Below are 14,104 nucleotides of genomic sequence, written 5' to 3'. Positions count from 1 at the left end.
TCAAATAACATTATTGTGAGAGCATTTCACGTGGTAGCGTGGCCGAGTGGTCTAAGGCGCTGGATTAAGGCTCCAGTCTCCTCGGAGGCGTGGGTTCGAATCCCACCGCTGCCAAAATAGGTTTGACTTTTGGGCTCAGAGTGACCGCAGGAATGTGTAAGGTGTTTTTTTTTCAAGAACAACGAACAGAAACATTACCAACTTTACAATTTGCTGGAGTAAAGCAGTGTGTGCAAGTGGCCCCTTTCGAGAGCACACACACACAGTGAATTTCTGACTGCCGAGTTAAACACTCTGATGAAGGAGCAGCGCTCCAAAAGCTCGTAATTCAAAATAATTCTGTTTTACTTTAACCTGGTGTTGTGAGAATGCTTTCTGTACCCACTTCAGTCCAACACTGGCGTCTCCACATCATTAGATAAATAACAGGATTACAAACAGTGAGACTGTGTTGCCTGCCCAAGAATTAAGGTGATGGGCTTGATTTTTCTAACTGAAACTGAAATCGGATCGTGTACACATCCCATCATTCCCATTTCTACCCAGATATTTACAGAATTAATCTGGGTCTTGTGATAACCACCGTACTACAGAAACAGGGTGATGACCTCAGGGCAAGCAGATCCGGTTTACTGGAGGAACAATTAGACTGGCTCCAGAAGCCCATCTTTTGCCCACAGTAATTGATATTACATTGTCTCTGCTGGTTCCTCCTGTCAAAATGAATAATGATGTTTCCCACTGCATTAAAGTTTTGGAATAACATGTTCGAGAAAAAAAAGTATTCATGACGTTTAAAGCAAATCAGATCAACACCTGAAAATGATGCATTAACGAATGGGCAGAAATCATTGCTCTCTTAGATATTTGGGAGATGGAAGCTACCAATCTGCCAGTCAGCCGAAATAGCTCAGTTGGGAGAGCGTTAGACTGAAGATCTAAAGGTCCCTGGTTCAATCGCGGGTTTCGGCAGGATCCCGTTGCTGGTTTTCTGTGCTCTCTGCTAAACAGTCCTGCATTTTGTCTCGCACTGTTTTCAAACATCAATTGACACAAACTGCAACAGACTAAGTACTCACCGCAATTTCCACCCTGCCAGGTGTTGTTCTATTTCCTCTTTGTTGGATTTCGCTTTTTAAAAAACTTCCTCTATTTCTAAACATTCCCAATGTTAATGAAAGGTGATGGAGATGAAGGTTTATCTTTGTTTCCTTTTGCACACATGCCATGTAACGTCCTGAGTTTTTCCAACCTCATCACATTTCAGTGCCGATGTCAGGTCCGCTTTTACATGGCAGTGAAAATACATTTAGTTGACCTGCTGTTTCATCCAAAACAATGTATATTTGCATTACCTCTTTTGAGTCCTCCACAAGGAGGCCATTCGGCCCATCAAGTCTGCACCCGCATCAATCCCACCCACGCCCTATTCCCCGTAAACCCACAGATTTACCCTTCTAATCCCTTTGAAATTAGAATCAATTTGGCATGGCCAATCAAACTAACCCACACATCTTTGACACGCAAACCGGAACACCCGGAGGAAACCCACGGAGGCACGGGGAGAACGTGCAAACTCCGCACAGACGGTGACCCGAGGACCTGAGTCCCTGGCGCTGTGAGACATCAGTGCTAATCACTGTGCTACCGTGCTGCCCTTTCTACTGCATTCAATGTTACTGCAGTTCACTCCATTCAAAGTATTAGTGTCAATTTGTGATAAACCATCCTGTGGTGATTCTGCTGAATAACATTAAATTATCACCGTTAATGGACCATCCAACGTTGGACGCCATTGATTTTAAACTTTGCTGCTTTTCTGGGCGAACTCCAGCTCTCCATTCCTCCCACAATGTCACCGCTCAAACTGAGTCTTTCTCCTTCCCACATTGGTAAACTCACACTTACTGGTTCCTGAGTGAAAACTGCCTCCACTTCACTGGGGGTGAGAGAGTTGACTATTTCATTCAATTAAAAGTTTTCTTGTCATTGAAGCAAAGATTTGGACCGAGATGTGCAGATATTTGTGTCGGTAGAAACAATAAATTTTCCCCCATTAACAGCTAGATTTTAACCCGTATCAGCATTTTGTACCATCAGCCCTTTCTCGCCTATCGCTCTCTTATTTCCTTTTTGGTTCTTCACATGTGACTTTTCCAATTCAGACGCAAACAAGGGAACCTCCCTAATATTGATTCTGACAGTTGCAGACTGGGAACTAAAGCAGGATTGTTGTACAGCAATAAATCTATATCCCCTGACTGAGAATCGAACCTGGGCCACGGCGGTAAGAGCACCGACTCCTAAACACTAAACCACCAGAGAAGCTGATGAAAGCCCTTTAAAATGTTAATTTATCCATTTGTCAACTGTTTTTTATTGTATTTCAGACTTTTTATTCACCAAATACAAGTTTATCCTTCACATTTTACCCTTCACAAAGACCTTGTCTTTGTCAAAACTGAGTATGTCATGCCTCTATTTAGATGCGAAAACACCACGCTGGTTAGTAATATACTGTATACACTCTCTCAGTAATGACTGAACTGGACCCAGTCTGTATTCATATTAGTACAGGTGCTGTATCGATATCTGGTGCATTCGGCTCCTTCTCTGTATTACTGCACAAAACCCGTCCCTCATTTATATTACAACTGATCATATTAGTTGGATTGACCATGCAAAAATTGCCCGTTATTTTCCTTTTGAGTATGTGGATTAGCCAAGGAAAATGGGTGGGGCTAATGGGGATAGGGCAGAGGGGAGGACCTGGGTGGGATGCAGACTCGGTGGGCCAAGATAATCTTTCTTCTGAACTGTAGGAATTCTATGGTTCTATGTCTATGAAATATCATAGACATTTGCGCGCTTATTTATTTTAAGTAATCTATTTTCTAATAACCCCGTTTGGAGAAATGATCTCTTTTAGCAATTCCCCTTCAGTTTTCCCAGTGATAAGCTCCAGCCCATCTCTGTCTTCCACGAATGCATGAAAACACCAAACAGTTCATGTGTTTCAACTGAAGAACATTTAAGATGTAAGCATTTATTGACAACCATTCTGTTGTGTGTTCTTGCAAACAAAATCATTTCAGCCTCACTATTTTGTTCCCGCTGTTGACTTATCTGTCTTTAGAGATCTGTTGGAAAACGGATAGGCTGACAATGTGTGACAGCAATATTCACAACGGTTTCAACTCTCTTCAGTTCAGCAACACATTGTTAATCAATGTTCCTTTTTTTTGCCAAAGTGCATGAACCAAAATGTTTGCCTTCATTCGGATTTTTTAGCATGCATTAAAAGGCAATAACCATATAATTTGCAAGAAAAGGTGAAGTCATCTTGTTTGTTCAGAGACTGTGATTAATGTCCCTCAGCACACGGTTTAATTGTTTCAATGGGGACATTAGAGGATTTATAAATAGGAATTTTCACAGTGTGTGCAATATTGTTTAACTTGGAGTGGTCTCTATTACAGCCAGCGATCATTGAATTTCAGAGCCATGTTCTGGATTATACCAGTTGAGCTTCGTATTCTTTGGGTATTTTACGATATCCAAAGGGTTTACTACCCTGTCCTTGCCGTAGTTGGTGTCACTGGTAAGTCATATTTCTCTGTGTTCATTGTCCTTGTCTATGTTACCCAGTTATTGATATCATTCTGTGTAACTTTCATGGTTTGTAGCTGTGAACGCACTGGAAACATTTCTCCTTGCCACACAGCTATCCTCACACTGCCTGACATTCACTTTCACTCTTTCCACTTTACGGTTGTCGTTATGTAACATGATTTCCAGTGCTATGATTCACAGGCAATTCCAAATCAGCTGATTCAACATCTTCAACTGCACAGCCTTCAGCACGATCAAAGCAAAGTCATCCAGACCAGAAATATTTGCTCCAAACCTGCTGGCACCATTGTGACCCCCATATACAATTCTGAAGAAGGCAACAAATTGGAGATTTTATTAACTGGTGAATTTGGTTTCTTGCTACATCATTGCGGGGCTTTTCTGCTGTGAACTTGGTCTCGAGCAGAATAAGTGAACTCATTCTATTCTGGGGTGGATTTAATAAAAATGTTTCAGCTGTTACCAAGGATTCTGAGAGATCGTTTCTCTTGTGCTCAGTCTAAAATACGAGTAAATTGTGTTGCTCTTCCCTACAGTGAATGTAATGACGATTCTTATCCTGTCACGAGGGAAGTGTGGTCTTTCCAAAAGTGTGATACGTTACCTCATTTCCATGTCAGCAGCGGATCTACTGGTCGTTATCATCGATCTCATATTGAGGCAAATTCCCATTAAGTTTGATTTTGTAATCATTTACCACATTAAAATATGTAATATCCATGCTGTGCTGCTTTATGCAGTCACTGATTGCTCTGTCTGGTTCACTGTCACATTCACCTTTGATCGATTTGTGGCTATTACTTGTCAGGAGCTGAAAATAAAATACTGCACTGAGAAAACTGCAACAGTGGTTCTCGGAACTGTGAGTGTGCTACTCAGTGTAAAGAACATTTTCTGGTATTTCATGTATGGTGATAGATATGAGTTTCAGAATAATCCTCATTTTTGTGATGTTGGCGTTGATGCCCTCTATTCTGCAGCGTGGGGAGCTGTTGAAAATCTGCATTATATTTTAACACCGTTCATTCCTTTTTTGTTGATTCTGTTGCTGAATGTTTTCACCATTACACACATTCTAGGGTCGACCAAATTCCGCAGGAGACTTTGGAGCCACAAGCGTATGGATAGTTCAAAGGACCCAGAGACAGTGAAGAGAAGAAAATCCATTATCTTACTGTTTGCTCTATCAGGAAATTTTATCCTACTGTGGTCAGTTTTACTTTTCTACTCCTTTTGTGATCGATTATATAATTTAAACTTAATTCATTTTTATATTCCTGCATTTGTGCGGGAATTGGGATTTATGCTCCAACTTCTGAGTTGCTGCACCAATACATACATTTACGCAGTGACCCAGACACAATTCAGAGAGGATCTAAAGAATGTGATCAGATCTCCATTTACTGCAATTGTAAAATTACTTACAGAATAAACAGATGTTTTGTTAGAACAGTGTGTTTACCTCGTGTTCTGCACAAAACAATATCTCAGTGAAACATACACAGTGTAGACATATTTTGTGCCACCAATTCTGATTAAAAAGTGTATTGAAATTGTAAAAACAAATAAGAAAATGAATTGAGTCCAGAAAAAATCCAGATTCAAATCAGCTAATACTAATGAACCAGCCTGGACATCATGTTGACCTCCAGTTTTGTACCATTCTGTTAACTTGCGCGGATGTTTGCATTTCACTTCAGCTGCAACACAACTCCCTCAGTGAAATGAATCTCAAAACTCAACTCCCGTGAACTCTCTTCACAATTCCACCCCAGCTCACCACACCCCCACCCTCCCATTCAGCTCGACCCTCAGCCCAAACAGTCCCACCCACTTCGCACAGTATTCATTATTGGATTTAGCAATGTTGAATAGAACAGATTGGACTAGAGATTCATGGATGAATGGATTATTTGGCAAAGGTGGTTGCAAATCTTCCCCAGTAGGTGTAGACAAAGGTCATGGGTAGAGGAGGGCACTCATAATGTTGAAATGCGGCGTGGGTTCATTGGGCCGAAGGGCCTGTTTCCCGTGTTGTGTTGTTCTTTGTTCTTTGTTCAAATATTAGCACTAAACTTCCATGGATTTACGGTCGGTGCGAGACGGCAGCTTGAGACAGAATGTTGGAGTGGCAGTGATTGCATTTAGTAAAACTCAGTGGCAGTATTTGACAATGCACTTGGTACAATTCTATTTCTCTTTCCCGTGGGAGATAGTGACTAGAGATTGGAGATGTATATTTAACACGTGTATTTGTATATTCGGTGGCGTTATGAAACGCAAATCCAATTTTGAGTGGGAGTGGCTGAAATTTCCTGAACTCTGCCATTCACCTGTCACAAATTATCACTTTTAATCTCACATAATGGACCTAACTCAACGTTGTTTATATTTCCATGAGAATTATTTCAAAGGATGCGCTGGCCCTCGTAACTAGGTGATCTCCTTCAAACCGAGAACCTTCTGGTGGCCCATAGAAGTTGGGGCGTTAAGAGAGATCCAAGCCCTCTCTTCCGTTTGTCCTCCTCTCACTTTTCCTAACGGTGAACTTTCTTAAAAGCTGGAGTATTACTGCCTCATTTCAGTTATGATACAAGTCCACTGCTTTTTCCTACAGTTTATGTTAGCTAAACTTTGCGTGGAAGCTCCAGCAAGAACTGAACTCGCGACCACTGGTTTACAAGACCAGTGCTCCAACCACTGAGCTATGGAGCCAAATGCTACCAGCTGATTGCGGTACTAGTAACATTATCAGTGGGTTGAGGAGCAGGATGGGGCTTGAGGTCGGAGATTTTTGATGAATGGGGAAATGTCTGAGGTGGAGAGCAGCAAGTTAAAAGACTCAACTTGAAAGTGATATGATTTGACATGTGTGCTGTGTGTGTATCTGACATGTATGTTGTGTATCTGACATGTATGTTCTTCAGAGTTTATCGTTAGTATTACAACTCTGACTTCTCCAGCTCCGAGGCCAGTTCATCCAGCCGGAAGATTTAGATGTTGTTCCCTTCACAGACGCTGTGAGGCGATTGATTTCTGTGTTTCTCCTGAGAGGAGAGATTCAGTGGGATGAGTGTGTTCGCTCTGGAGTTTAGAATAATCAGAGATGATCTTATTGAAAAATCTGAAACTGGGAAACAGTGTGACATGAAAATCTTGAGAGGGTTTCCCCCCGGCCCCTCCCCTGGCTAAATTATTAAGAACAAAGGAAAAATACGGTGAATGATGTAAGAGGAGTTTGGAATGCTTGGGAAAGGTGAAGCTAAGAATTGAAAGATGTGATTGATGTAATTGATGACTGAGAGGGATGGATAGAAACTTTGGGGATTCAATGTAAACGTTGAAATCTGAACAAACTGAGACACCAAATAGAAAAGCCATATTCTCTCCATGCATTTTAGATTACGGAGAGAGCAATAATGCATGTGCCCGGCTAGCTCAGTCGGTAGAGCATGAGACTCTTAATCTCAGGGTCGTGGGTTCGAGCCCCACATTGGGCGTTTTTTTTTAAACTTTGACTCATTCCTGGGTGAATTCCAGATCTCTGTTCCCCCAGAAGTGTCAAGGCTGAAACTGACTCTCTCTCTCCTTTCTACGTTGTTCGTCTCACCGTTGTGAATGAAAACTGCCTCCAGATCACTGGAAGGCGGTGAGTTTAGCGCTGAACTCAGCGAGAGGTTTTGTTCTCATTTATTATGAGATTTAAACCCAGATCTGCGAGATTGTGTCAGTGGAAACAACAATCATCTCCATTGTAATTCAATCACTGCAGCCTTCCATCTTATCAAAAGACTATTTGTTCTTTCCTCCTCTCCCTCTCTATTTTCCTTGACTCTGTACTTGTTTGTAAACCATTAAATCACCAATTTCTTCCAGTTAGGGTCAAAGGTCAGCAACCTGTATCATTCACTCTCTTTCCTTCTCCACAGAAGCTGTTGAAACTGATGAATCTTCCAACATTTTCCGTTTTGAGGTGGGATTTGCAGCAACTACAATTCCTTCTTTTGGATCACAGTGGATCACTTTTCTCTGACTGAACCATAAGTGTCTAAATAGTTAAAAGGCAGAGGTTTTAAATAATAAGAGACCCGAATGTGTCACCCTGTCTGACATGAAATGAAACAAAATGAAAATTATTAATTAATTCATAAAATGCTGCTAACAGAGATGCTGTCATGCCTGGTGAGATTTTCCAGCATTTTTTTCCTTTTAAGTTTCAGCATCTGCAGCAATTTGCTCTTGGCTGAAGGAGTCATTCCTGTTCTATCAAAACATGAGTTTCTCTTTCCCTCGACAAACCTTTCTGGAGAATTTGAAAAACGTTGCAATGTATCGGTCAGATTAAGGTTAGTGCTCTTATCTTCCCTGGTGGTCTAGTGGTTAGGATTCAGCGCTTTCACCACCGCGGCCCGGGTTCGATTCCCGGTTAGGGAATGTCGAGTTTATTACAGCCGACCAGCACAAGATTCCAGAGGCTGAAATTCCTTCCTGATGGAAAACAGGAGCGATCATTGTGTCAGTTTGAACTGCCTGGAAAAAATAATAAACCCGTTTGCCCAATCCCAGCGATTTATATTTACATTCCCCTTGCTGCTTCCTCCTGTCAAAATGAATAATAATACATTCTACTCCACTACATTTCACTACAGCTCACCACATTCAAAGATCATTCGTAGCCTCTGCCCCTTCTATAGCTTCTTTTGGGAAATCTGCCGAACAACATGAGCTTTTCACAGTTCTGCTGTGATATCTGAGATTTGTATCTCATTGATCATCATTACTGTCTCCATTGCTTCATCCCAGGTCACTGTCACTACAGATATAGTCACACAGTCATTCTATCATCTGCAGTAAATGATATTCCCTTCCTTTGCTTTCAAATACATTCACCTCCGGAAACTGATTACATGGTGAGTATAATGTTCTGTTTAGCTGACAGTTTATCATCAATCCCGTTCCAGAATGGAGTAGCACCGTGTCAAAGTGGGTGGGAGTTGGTGACTCCACCAGTTCTGAAACCTCACTGAACCCCCGCGTATTTAGCCCCGCCCTCTCAGCCTCCATCGCTCCAACTCATTGATAAATGTCACTATTAAAACTAATGACGGTGAATTGAAGACGTGGAATCGAGATTAATAAATGGTGTTGGGAAGCGGCCGGGGGTGGGTTGGTGTAGCGTTTGTTGGGGGGATGGAGGTGGGGGGGAGCTAGGCGTTGGGGGCGTGAAGGTTGGGGGGGGGGGGCTGCGGACGGCATGGGAAATTGTGATGGATACTGAGATGATAATGTCCAGGAAATACTAGCCCCAAACTCCCATTGAGTTACATTCAGAGTCAGATTGCAACTCGGCAGAAAATTGGATTGTCTGCGATTACACTTAATAAAATCCCGTGTCAGCATTCGACAGTGAGATTGGTATAATGAGCTAATAACTCAAATCAGTGCACAGTTAGTCATTTTGAGGCCCTCATGCAATTTGCAGTGTGTATTATAGATCAGAGTGAGTTAGGGCTCGAATTGTGCTGAAGTCAAAAATTATAACAAGCAACTACATTTTAAATATACACAGAACATAACATAGAGGCAGGGTTCGGCTGGATTTCTAAACGGACTAAGGGAAAAAAATGAGCGCCGAGGAATGGAAAATCCCGCGGAAAAGAGATATGTGTCCAATTATAATGAAATATTATTTGATAATGTCTGGATGAGAAAATAGACACATCTTTAAATCACTAAAATGTAAGGTTATACAATAATTAGCTGGTAATCGACATGTTCAAGCCGGAAGGTAAATATGAACACAAGTATTAAATTCGCTCTCCTTGGCCAGATTTCCCTGTGAATCTTACTGACAGAGATATTAATGCCATTGCTTTACTAATTGTTCCCTTTCCATGGAAACAGGGAAATAAAATTTCCTCAAATTTTTCCTCAAACCTCCTGCACGGTCTTGTGATTAAAATGATACATCACCGCCATCTGCTGGCGGACCACAGAAACTGCAGGCGCTGGTGCTTGTGAGTCTGCGAACCGGTTACTGAAATATGAATATTGAACGATACTGTCCGAGATTGGAGTTTGTAGAAGGCTCTCGGCTGGCGTATTCGCCCTTTTTATAACCAGGCACCGCAGATAAATCGTGTTCTTCATTTCCCATTGGGAGATAATGTCTGGAGACTGAAGTTGGGATTATTTGAAACTTCAAATTGTACATTCGATGCAGTTATCAGACGTTAATCAAATTCAGAATCTTAGTGGGTAAACATTTCTGCCCTCTGCAATTCGTTTGTCAGACATTTTCACGGTTTAGTCATAAAAAAAGCACAAAGAATCAGACATTTACAGGGATGCACACACACACACACACACACACACACACACACACACACACACACACACACACACAGGTATTGGAGCCTACAGAGATACAGGGGGGCATACACAGATTCAGGGAAACATATAGAAGCAGGGGCACACTAGATTCAGGCGCAGACATATAGAGATCCTGGTAACTCGAAAGAAACAAGGGCACGCACAGAATCAGAGGTACATACAATGTCTCGGCTTGTACACTATCAAATTCTCTCTCGTAGTTCCAGACTTTTCAATGAGTTGAAGCACGCAACTGTTTACCCGTGAATGCTGATGGCGAGAAAATAGTAAAATTCCGTCCCTGGGTGGTCTCAAACCACCAACCTTTCGGTTAACAGCCGAACGCGCTGACCAATTGCGCCACAGAGACTGAGACAACAGCTGTTAAATATATTCTAAACTAGCGCGTCAATGACCACAATTCTATTTCTGAAAACCTGTTCCAGAACTGCAGCATGACGGCACTGTTTACAATTCTATACAAGTCTCTTTAGTTCCGTTGATCCCGCAGCACTGCTGCCGTGTGTTTCTCCTATGAACGGGCAGGTAAAGTGAATGCATATCTTTTATCAAAGGCAGGAATTCAACGGGAGGGAAGGGAACTGACCACCAGTAGCCCAAAGATCCAATACTTTCCACGCTATCATCAATAACACCGTTCACAACTGCACCTCTTTCCGACTATTGCCCTCAGGATTTAGTTCCAAGACTTAATATTTCCCTTGTTTTCCCCCAATTTTGACGGGAGATTCGCTTACAATACACAGAGTGAACGGAGATAGAAGAAGCTTTGCATTGGCTGGGAATCGAACCCCGACCTCCTGCGTGGTCGGCGAGAATTCTACCACTGAACCACCAATGCTACACTTGGGAGAGTGACCCCACATGCTCTCTCTTCCTTCACACTCAGCAGCATTGTAATTTCCTCACTTTGTCCTTTCGTTCCTCAAATCCTCACAAATGCTTTCACTCAAATCTCACACGCAACATCGCGCAAGCCTCTTCCAGTCAAAGTGGATTTGTGTTTTGGTCTCACAGCTCAGATTGAATGCAGGTTTGTGTCCTGTGTCGTTTTCGTGAAGAACAACGAACAGAAACATTACCAACTGAACAATTTGCTGGAGTAAAGCAGTGTGTGCAAGTGGCCCCTTTCGAGAGCACACACACAGTGAATTTCTGAGTGCCGAGTTAAACACTCTGATGAAGGAGCAGCGCTCCAAAAGCTCGTAATTCAAATTGTTCTGTTTTACTTTAACCTGGTGTTGTGAGAATGCTGACTGTACCCACTTCAATCCAACACCGGCATCTCCATATCATGATATAATAACAGGATTGCAAACTGTGAGACTGTATTAACCGATCGAGAATTAAGATGATGGACTTGCATTTTCTAACTAAAGCTGTACACTTCCCATCATTCCTCGTTCTAACCAGGTATTTACAGAATTAACCTGGACCTTGTGATAACCACCACACTACAGAAACACGGTGATGACTCAGTGCAAGCAGACCCGGTTTACTGGAGAAACAACTAGACTGGCTCCAGAAGCCCATCTTTTGCCCACAGCAATTGATATTACATTGTCTTTGCTGGTTCCTCCTGTCAAAATGAATAATGATGTTTCCCACTGCATTAAAGTTTTGGAATAACATGTTCGAGAAAAAAATATTCATGACGTTTAAAGCAAATCAGATCAACACCTGAAAATGATGCATAAACGAATAGGCAGAAATCATTGCTCTCTTAGATATTTGGGAGACGGAAGCTACTACTTTACCAGTCAGCCGAAATAGCTCAGTGGGGAGAGCGTTAGACTGAAGATCTAAAGGTCCCTGGTTCAATCCCGGGTTTCGGCAGGATCCCATTGCTGTTTTTCTCTGCTAATTGCACTGCATTTTGTCTCGCACTGTCTTCAAACATCAATTCACACAAACTGCAACAGACCAAATACCCCTCGCAGTTTCCACCCTGCCAGATGTTGTTATATTTCCACCTTGTTGGATTTCGCTTTTTAAAAAACTTCCTCTATTTCTAAACATTCCCAATTTTAATGAAAGGTGGTGGAGGTGAAGGTTTATCTTTGTTTCCTTATGCACACATGCCATGTAACGTCCTGAGTTTTTCCAACCTCATCACATTTCAGTGCAGATGTCAGGTCCGCTTTTACATGGCAGTGAAAATACATTTAGTTGACCTGCTGTTTCATCCAAAACAACGTATATTTGCATTACCTCTTTCGATTCCTCCAGAAGGAGGCCATTCGGCCCATCGAGTCCGCACCCACAACAATCCCACCCACGGCTTATTCCCCGTAAACCCACATATTCACCCTTCTGATCCCTCTGACACTAGAATCAATTTAGCATGGCCAATCAAACTAACCCACACATCTTTGAATCGGAAACGGGAACACCTGGAGGAAACCCACGGAGGCACGGGGAGAACATGCGAACTCCGCACAGACGGTGACCTGAGGACCTGAGTCCCTGGCGCTGTGAGGCATCAGTGCTAATCACTGTGCTACCGTGCTGCCCTTTCTACTGCATTCAATGTTACTGCAGTTCACTCCATTCAAAGTTTTAGCATCAATCTGTGATACACCATCCTGTGGTGATTCTGCTGAATAACATTAAATTATCACAGATAATGGACCATCCAACATTGGACGCCATTGATTTGAAACTTTGCTGCTTTTCTGGGTGAACTCCAGCTCTCCATTCCTCCCGCAATGTCACCGCTCAAACTGAGTCTTCCTCCTTCCCACATTGTTAAACTCACAGTTACTGGTTTCTGAGTGAAAACTGCCTCCACTTCACTGGGGGTGAGAGAGTTTACTATTTCATTCAATTATTTTTTTTTGTCATTGAAGGAGAGATTTGGAACCAGATCTGCGAGATATTTGTGTCAGTAGAAACAATAAATTTTCCCCCATTAACAGCCAGATTTTAACCCGTATCAGCATTTTGTACCATCAGCACTTTCTAGCCCATCGCTCTCTTATTTTCTTTTTGGTTCTTTACATGTGACTTTTCCAATTCAGACGCAAACAAGGAAATCTCCCTCATACTGATTCTGACAGTTGTTGACCTGAAGTAACGCCGGATTGTTATACAGCAATAAGTCTACATTCTCTGACCAGGAATCGAATCCAGGCCGCGGCAGTAAAAACGCCGAATCCTAACCACTAGACCACCAGGGAAGCGGAGGGAAGCTCTTTAAAATGTTCATTTATTCATGAATCACCTGCTTTTTATTGTATTTCAGACTTTATATTCACCAAATGCAAGTTTATCCTTCACATTTTATCCTTCACAAAGATCTTGTCTTTGTCAAAACTGAGTATGTCATGTCTCTATTTAGATGAGAAAACACCACGCTGGTTAGTAATATACTGTATACACTCTCTCAGTAATGACTGAACTGGGCCCAGTCTGCATTCATATTAGTACAGGTGATGTATCGATATCTGGTGCATTCGGCTCTGTCTCTGTATTACTGCACGAAAACTCGTCACTCATTATACTACAACAGATCATATTAGTTGGATTCGCCATGCAAAATTGCCCGTTATTTTCCCGTTGAATATTTGGATTAGCCATGGTAAATGTGTGGGGCTAATGGGGATAGGGCAGAGCGGAGGACCTGGGTGGGATGCAGACTCGGTGGGCCAAGATAACCTTTCTTCTGAACTGTAGAAATTCTATGGTTCTATGTCTAAGAAATATCATAGACATTTGCATGCTTACTTATTTTAAATAATCCATTTTCTAATAACCATCTTTGGAGAAATGATCTCTTTTAGCAATTCCCCTTCAGTTTTCCCAGTGATAACCTTCAGCCCATCTCTGCCTTCCACGAATGCATGGAAACACCAAACAGTTCATGTGTTTCAACTGAAGAACATTTAATATGTAAGTATTTATTGACAACCATTCTGTTGTGTGTTCTTGCATACAAAATGATTTCAGCCTCACTATTTTGTTCCTGGCGTTGACTTATCTGTCTTTAGTGATCTGTTGGAAAACGGATAGGCTGACATTGTGTGACAACAATATTCACAACGGTTTCAACTCTCTTCAGTTCAGCAACACATTGTTA

The 14,104-nt window shown here is 42.0% G+C and overlaps 7 non-coding genes across 7 annotated transcripts; 5 read left to right on the top strand and 2 right to left on the bottom strand.

Moving 5' to 3' along the window:
* Nucleotides 1-32: 32 nt before the first annotated feature.
* Nucleotides 33-114, top strand: trnal-aag (transfer RNA leucine (anticodon AAG)). The gene has a single exon. It is a non-coding gene; the product is annotated as a tRNA-Leu (tRNA).
* Nucleotides 115-899: 785 nt separating this feature from the next.
* Nucleotides 900-972, top strand: trnaf-gaa (transfer RNA phenylalanine (anticodon GAA)). Its single transcript has one exon. It is a non-coding gene; the product is annotated as a tRNA-Phe (tRNA).
* Nucleotides 973-6,275: 5,303 nt separating this feature from the next.
* Nucleotides 6,276-6,348, bottom strand: trnat-ugu (transfer RNA threonine (anticodon UGU)). Its single transcript has one exon. It is a non-coding gene; the product is annotated as a tRNA-Thr (tRNA).
* Nucleotides 6,349-7,060: 712 nt separating this feature from the next.
* On the top strand, nucleotides 7,061-7,133 carry trnak-cuu (transfer RNA lysine (anticodon CUU)). Its single transcript has one exon. It is a non-coding gene; the product is annotated as a tRNA-Lys (tRNA).
* An 862-nt stretch (nucleotides 7,134-7,995) lies between these two features.
* trnae-uuc (transfer RNA glutamic acid (anticodon UUC)) lies at nucleotides 7,996-8,067 on the top strand. Its single transcript has one exon. It is a non-coding gene; the product is annotated as a tRNA-Glu (tRNA).
* Nucleotides 8,068-10,301: 2,234 nt separating this feature from the next.
* trnan-guu (transfer RNA asparagine (anticodon GUU)) lies at nucleotides 10,302-10,375 on the bottom strand. The gene has a single exon. It is a non-coding gene; the product is annotated as a tRNA-Asn (tRNA).
* A 1,414-nt stretch (nucleotides 10,376-11,789) lies between these two features.
* On the top strand, nucleotides 11,790-11,862 carry trnaf-gaa (transfer RNA phenylalanine (anticodon GAA)). The gene has a single exon. It is a non-coding gene; the product is annotated as a tRNA-Phe (tRNA).
* The last annotated feature ends 2,242 nt before the right edge of the window (nucleotides 11,863-14,104 follow it).

Source organism: Carcharhinus amblyrhynchos, unplaced genomic scaffold (assembly GCF_965287045.1).
Source record: "Carcharhinus amblyrhynchos unplaced genomic scaffold, sCarAmb.v2.hapA scaffold_38, whole genome shotgun sequence".
NCBI lineage: Eukaryota > Metazoa > Chordata > Chondrichthyes > Carcharhiniformes > Carcharhinidae > Carcharhinus > Carcharhinus amblyrhynchos.
The sequence above is the reverse complement of the archived record's forward strand: the minus strand, read 5'-3'. Positions and strand labels throughout refer to the sequence as shown.